A 6,785-nucleotide genomic window follows, 5' to 3' on the forward strand; every position below is an offset into this window, starting at 1 on the left:
ATGGGGACCTGAAGGTATTCATCCTTTATGTCCTGAACCCCCTTTCAGGCTTACAACGACCGCTCTAAGCGATGCCATCTAGAACTTGCCCCTTTCCAGGTATATGTTCAGGGATTTTAATTCAATATGGGTCTGACCAAACCTTTTGGTTTTGGGACCACAACATGGTCAAATAAAAATAATCCCCTCCTTGTTGAATAAGGGGAACCTTGACCACCACCTATTGAACATACAATTTGTGAAATGCAGTTCACACTGTTTCCCTCTCGTGAGGGGAAGCCGTCAGGGCCGTCGGTGAGGGGGCATTTTTTCTTGTATCCCTGAGACACAATATCTAACAGGTAGTGAACCCACTTGCGGCTGCACTTCCTAAAGCGTGCCCCCACCGGGCCTAGCTCCACCTGTGGAGCCCCAGCGACATGCGGTGGTTTATGTAGAGGCCTGGGAGGACTTTCTCTGCCCCCGCCTCTGGCAAGAAAGGACGCATCTCGGACTTTCTTGTGTCTTTATTCGAAAGGCTACATTTGATAATGTCGTGCTTTCCTAGGCAGTGCAGGGATATAAGGCCAAATATCAGAATTACCAGATATAGCCGTGGAGACCCGATCCGATAAACCATCTCCACCCAATCCTCAGCCTTCCATATGCCTCTTAAGGCGGCATCGTCTGTCCTTGTACAGGACACATCAAGCAGAAATCGACATAGCTTTTGTCACTGGGACCCAGTATACTCATGTCTCTATGGGCATGTATGTATATATATATATATATATATATATACACATATCTCTTAAGACAGCATCATTAATATAAATATATATATATCCCATATATATATCTCTCTATACATACTAGGGTCTCTATTTCTGCTGATAAGGTACCTGTACACGCTGCCACAGCGCTATATACCCATGCCGACCCCATCGCCGGTCTGAGTAGTGTACCAGAATGTGCACGCTATCTGCAGGATCCCTGAGAATAGCTGTAACATCAGGGCTGCCTTTTGTGACACCCTAGGGGAAGATTTCTATCTTATCCTGGCCCCAATGGGTAAAGGATACTGCCTGAGAATTATTTGTGGGAAGCTGCAGTCTTGTCTGGAGATTACCGCCCTTTTTCCTCATGAGAGGAGGGAAAATTACCTCAGCCTTCTCCCCCTTACACCTGTGTACCCTCGTGTCAGGGACAGATGAGTCATCCGTGATATGCACATTTCATTACAATAAACATATAATGAATACTGTACTGCCAACCTGGCTGTAATTCTGCATTATCATAGTCGACACTGGAGTCAAACTCTGTGTCGATATCAGTGTCTATTATCTTGGATAGTGAACATTGAGAGACTCTGACGGTCCCTGCAGCATAGGGACAGACATGGTAGATTTCCTGTCTGTTTCCTAACCTTCTTTGTGCAATAACTTTATCTTAGCACTAAATTACACATATCCAAACAGGTGTCGGCGTTGTCGTCGGCGACACCTTCTTACACACATGTTTTCTCCATCTCCTCCTTATGGGAGCCTTCTACATCAGACATATTGACACAGGCGTATCAACACACCATACACACAGGGGAAGCCCTTCTTGAAGACAGTTCCCCCCCAAGGCCCTTTGGAGAGACAGAGAAAGAGTTTGCCAGCACACACCCCAGCGCTATATGACCCAGGAAAAAACACAGTAACTCAGTGTTTACCCAGTAGCTGCTGTATTATCTGATTTGCGCCTAAATTTGTGCCCCCCCCCCCTCTTTTTTTCACCCCTCTACTGTGATTCTGCAGGGGAGAGTCTGGGGAGCTTCCTTCCAGCGGAGCTGTGAAGAGAAAATGGCGCTGGTGAGTGCTGAGGAAGAAGCCCCGCCCCCTTCATGGCGGCTTTCTGTCCCGCAATTTTGTGTGAATAATGGCGGGGGCTCATGCAGACATACAGTGCCTACCTGTATGTCTGCTCACTTTTGCCAAAAGGTACCTTATTGCTGCCCAGGCCCCCCCCCCCCCCCCCCTGCGCCCTGCACCCTACAGTGACCGGAGTGTGTGGTGTGCTGTGGGAGCAATGGCGCACAGCTGCAGTGCTGTGCGCTACCTTAGTGAAGACTGAAGTCTTCTGCCGCCGATTTCTGCTGTACGCCGTGCTTCTTGCTTCTGGCTCTGCGAGGGGGACAGCGGCGCGGCTCCGGGATCGGACCGCCAATGGTTAGTACCTGTGTTCGATCCCTCTGGAGCTAATGGTGTCCAGTAGCCTAAGGAGCGCAACCTATCCCGCAGTTGGTAAGGTTTGCTCCTCTCCCCTCAGTCCCACGTAGCAGAGAGTCTGTTGCCAGCAGAAGCTCTCTGAAAATAAAAAACCTAATCAAAATACTTTTCTCTCAGCAAGCTCTGGAGAGCTCACTAAGTTGCACCCTTCTCGTTCGGGCACAGATTCTTAACTGAGGTCTGGAGGAGGGGCATAGAGGGAGGAGCCAGTGCACACCAGTAGACCTAATTCTTTTCTAGAGTGCCCTATCTCCTGTGGAGCCCGTCTATTCCCCATGGTCCTTACGGAGTCCCCAGCATCCACTTAGGACGTTAGAGAAAGGGCATTAATAAAGGCTGTTATAATGTGTAAGGTGCATTATGTTTATAAGGACATTAATGTGTCTCATATGTGTAAGGGGCATTACTGTGTGGAATTGTGTATAAATGCATTAGTAAGGTGTGGCATTATGTGTATAAGGTGCTCTACTATGTGGTGTTGCATATAGAAAGTGCACTACTGTGTCGTCTAATGTGAATAAAGAGCAATAGGGTGTGGTGTAATGGGAATAAGGAGCAATTCAGTGTGATGTAATGTGAATAAGGGGCTCTACTGTAAGGAGTAACGTTTATAAGGTAAAGTGATACTACTGTGTGATGTAATATGAATTATGGACACTATCGCAAGATAAAATGTGAATAAAGTTGCAGTACTGTGTGGTGTAATTTAAATTGGGGTTACTATTGTGTGGCCATGCCCCTTCCCAGCAAGAAGATGCCCCTTTTTGGGCTGTGTGTCAAATGTGCGAACTGTTCCTATTTAAAATATAGGGGGTACAAGGACTGCTATGTATGAGGGGTGATGGTGCTGGGAAAGAGGTGCAAGGTCAGAGGCGGAACCAGCGGTGGTGTTAGGGGGCACCAGCCAAAATCTTGCCTAGGGCATCATATTGGTTATGGCCGGCTCTGACCTGGTGCAATGTGTATAAGCGGTGCTACTACGTGGTGTAATGTGAATTGGCACTATTATGTGGCCACACCCTTCCCAATGAAGCCACGCCCCTAATATTTTGCAGCGCGCCTGCTGTGCGCACTTTACATACATACCTGTATTCAGGCCTTCTGAGCAGTAATCCTGCCCACTTGATAGATTCCACCCCCACTCCCCAACAGACCCCACCCCTATTAGGGCTGCTTCCATAAATTTCCCGGGCTGTTTTTCGATCCCGATCCGCCCCTGCCTGCACCCCCATATTCTGTGGCTCTTCTGCATTGGGCGCATCACCCTACCCACTGGGGCAGCCATGCAGCTGACCGACAACGTGCTGCACAGCTTCCGGGTGGCAAAGGTTTTCCGCGAGAACTCCGATAACACCAACTGTTTTGACTTCAGTCCTGGCGGGGAGACCGTCATTTCCAGCTGCGACCACGACTCCATCGTGCTGTACGACTGCCAGGAGGGCAAGCCCAAGAGGACGCTGTACAGCAAGTAGTACTGTGTGGATCTCATCCCATACACACATTCAGCAAATACCGTGGTTTATAGCTCCAACAAAATTGATGATACCCTCTCTCTTCATGATAATAAATATAGCCGTTATTTCCCAGGCCACAATAAAAGGGCCGTTGCGTTATCTATGTCTCCGGAGGATGATCCGTTTATTTCTGGGTCCTTGGATAAAACTATCCGCCTGTGGGTCCTCCGGTCTCCCAACTGTCAGGGTCTGATGCACTTACAGGGGAAGCTAGTGTGCTCATTTTATCCAAAGGGTCTTATTTTTGCTGCCGCATTTAATACCGAGATGGTGAGTCTGTATGATCTTCGCTCTTTTGATAAGGGTCCGTTTGCCACCTTTAAGATGAACTATGACCGCACCTGCGAATGGAGGTCACTCAAATTTAGCAACGATGGAAAATGAATTCTTCTCTCTACCAATGGCGGCTTCCTGAGGCTGGTTGATGCGTTTAAAGGGGCCGTGCTACACACCTTTGGGGGTTATAACAACAGTAAAATGGTCACACCAGAAGCTTCTTTCACCCCGGATTCTCAGTTCATTATGATCGGGTCGGAAGATGGCAAGATCCATGTATGGAATGGAGAGAGCGGCATGAAAGTGACCGTACTGGATGGCAAGCACACTGGACCCATCACCTGCTTACAGTTCAATCCCAAGTTCATGACCTTTGCATTGCATTGGGGAAGCAGTAGGGATATGAACAACGAGGAGGAGGAGGCAATTAACTAGCAGATGTGTATAATGGGCTCTACCAGGCGTAATGTATATATGGGCTCTAACTGGCGTAATGTGTAACATGTGTAATGGGCTCTACCAGGCGCAATGTGTATAATGGGCTCTACCAGGCATAATGTGTAACATGTGTAATTGGGCTCTACCAGGCATAATGTGTAACATGTGCAATGGGCTCTACCAGGTGTAATGTGTATAATGGTGTCTATCTGACAGAATATATTTAATGGGCTTTACCTGGCATAATGTGTATAGGGGCTCTACCAGGTGTAATGTGTACAAGTGGCTCTACCAGGCATAATGTGTATAAAGGGCTCTACCAGGTGTAATGTATACAAGGGGACACTACCAGCTGCTCCATAGAGTTCCATACAGGTGCAAGAGACCTGTCTAAGGTGGCCAGGAGCAAGGGGCGTCAAACTGAGATTTTATCTTGCCCCCCCCCAACCAAAAAACGTTCTGATGCTCCTGATGTGTATAAAGAAAGCTAACAGCGCCAAGGTGCAGTATTCACTAAAAACACTAGTTGAAAAACACTAGTAGTTGAACCAGAAAATAGTGATTATTGCCTCCTGGCTGACACTCCCTCTGTAAGCAAGGGCATCTGCTATCACCTAAAGTTGACTAAGCACAGGTGTGAGTGCTTAAAATGAATGTTAGAAAGGGGGGATAAGGTGATATTAAGCAATCAATGGTGTCACCAAAAGGTAGGAGACTACACGAATAAGAATATAAAAGTTGTATAATGATTTATTTACAGAATGTAGCACTAAAATAAAGTATCACTGGATAAAATTGACTGTAAACGAGCACATGTGCATAAAAACTAGAAACTTCAAAAACACAGAGTGAAAAATACATAAAAGAACACATATAAAAAATAATACAAAATAGATTAAAAAAATATATAAGATAGAAGATATATATCTTAACTTGTGAGGATGAGTTTAGATCAAGTGGCAGCCAACGCGTTTCGTCCTATCTGGACTTCATCAAGGGATCACACTACTCCTTGATGAAGTCCAGATAGGACAAAACGCGTTGGTTACCTTTTATGACACCATTGGTCGCTTAATATCTCCTTATCACCCCTTTCTAATTTTATATATATATATATATATATATATATATATATTTATTTATACACACACACACACACGTGTATGTATAGAGGATGAGCAGTACTTGGAGCCCCTGGTGAAGTGGTTACGGATATACAAATGGTTCTCCTGTGGCCTGGTGTCATTCCCCCCATACACATTGTACCTAGCAGAGGCAGCAGGCAGGTAGGGGGGGCTGTAGTGCACAGGTGCCATAGAGATGTTTAGGTGCCTTATATTGCAGGTAACACAGCACAACGGTATACTCCAACAGTGTTATGAGGACATTAGAGTGCACTCTACCTGTAGCCACACTGCTCCTTCTGTATGAGGACAATAATAGGGCTCCAAAAACTTCCACACCCTGAGAGTGATAATTACTGGACACTACAGGCTGCTCCCCCTGTATACTAATAATAACTAGGGTGACCATAATTTCCCTTTAATCTGGGATAAATATGATTTACACAGGTTCTGTGGCTGGCTAAAACCAGGTGAAATTCAGGCTAGAGTTTAGCCAGCCACAGAACCTGTGTAACTCATATGTGTCCCAGATTAACGGGATATTATGGTCACCCTAATTAAATAACAGGCTGCTCACCCTATATAACAATAGCATCAGGACACCAAAGGCTGCTCCCTAGCTATGATAATAATAAGTTATAACAGGACACCACAGGCTGCTCCCCCTGTATAGCGAGACGCCATTACCTGATATCCACGAACACTTCGAGTGTGTGAAACGCAAAGGCCGTAAGTGCGGTGGAACGCAAAGGGCGGAAGTGAGGTGGACCGCAAAGGGCGGAAGTATGGTGGAAAAAACAGGCCGTAAGTGAGGTGGAACGCAAAGGGCGGAAGTAAGGTGGAACGCAAAGGGCGGAAGTAAGGTGTGATTGGCACTGCTTACTGGCGAGTGGCTCCTACCCTCCTACACCCCGGCCATAGCACCGCTCTCTGTAATTACTATTAACATACATGTCCTCAGTGCAGGAGGCCGGCGGCTATTTTCTTGTGCGGCAGCTGCAGTAGCAATAGGTTCCCTGGCCGTGTAGTGACGTCAGGAGCGGCGGCCATTTTCCCCTGGTCTGAGCTCCGCCTTCCTTCTATCATTCCCACAAGGTAATGATATTATTATTATTATTATTATTATTATTATTATTATTCTATAGGCTGAGCAGCTCTGGTGTCAGGTTGCTGTACTACAG

At 46.6% G+C, this 6,785-nt stretch overlaps 1 protein-coding gene and 1 pseudogene across 1 annotated transcript in view; one reads left to right on the forward strand and one right to left on the reverse strand.

The window, feature by feature from the left end:
* LOC135056943 (uncharacterized) overlaps positions 1 to 6,344 on the reverse strand; it is a 157,119-nt gene extending 150,775 nt beyond the window's left edge. The window contains exon 1 of the mRNA XM_063962725.1: positions 6,292 to 6,344. The gene's annotated coding sequence lies outside the window, so the exon portion shown is untranslated. The remainder of the gene's footprint in view (positions 1 to 6,291) is intronic.
* LOC135055734 (WD repeat-containing protein 82-like) lies at positions 3,536 to 4,477 on the forward strand (annotated as a pseudogene).
* Positions 6,345 to 6,785: the final 441 nt, after the last annotated feature.

Source organism: Pseudophryne corroboree, chromosome 3, assembly GCF_028390025.1.
Source record: "Pseudophryne corroboree isolate aPseCor3 chromosome 3, aPseCor3.hap2, whole genome shotgun sequence".
NCBI lineage: Eukaryota > Metazoa > Chordata > Amphibia > Anura > Myobatrachidae > Pseudophryne > Pseudophryne corroboree.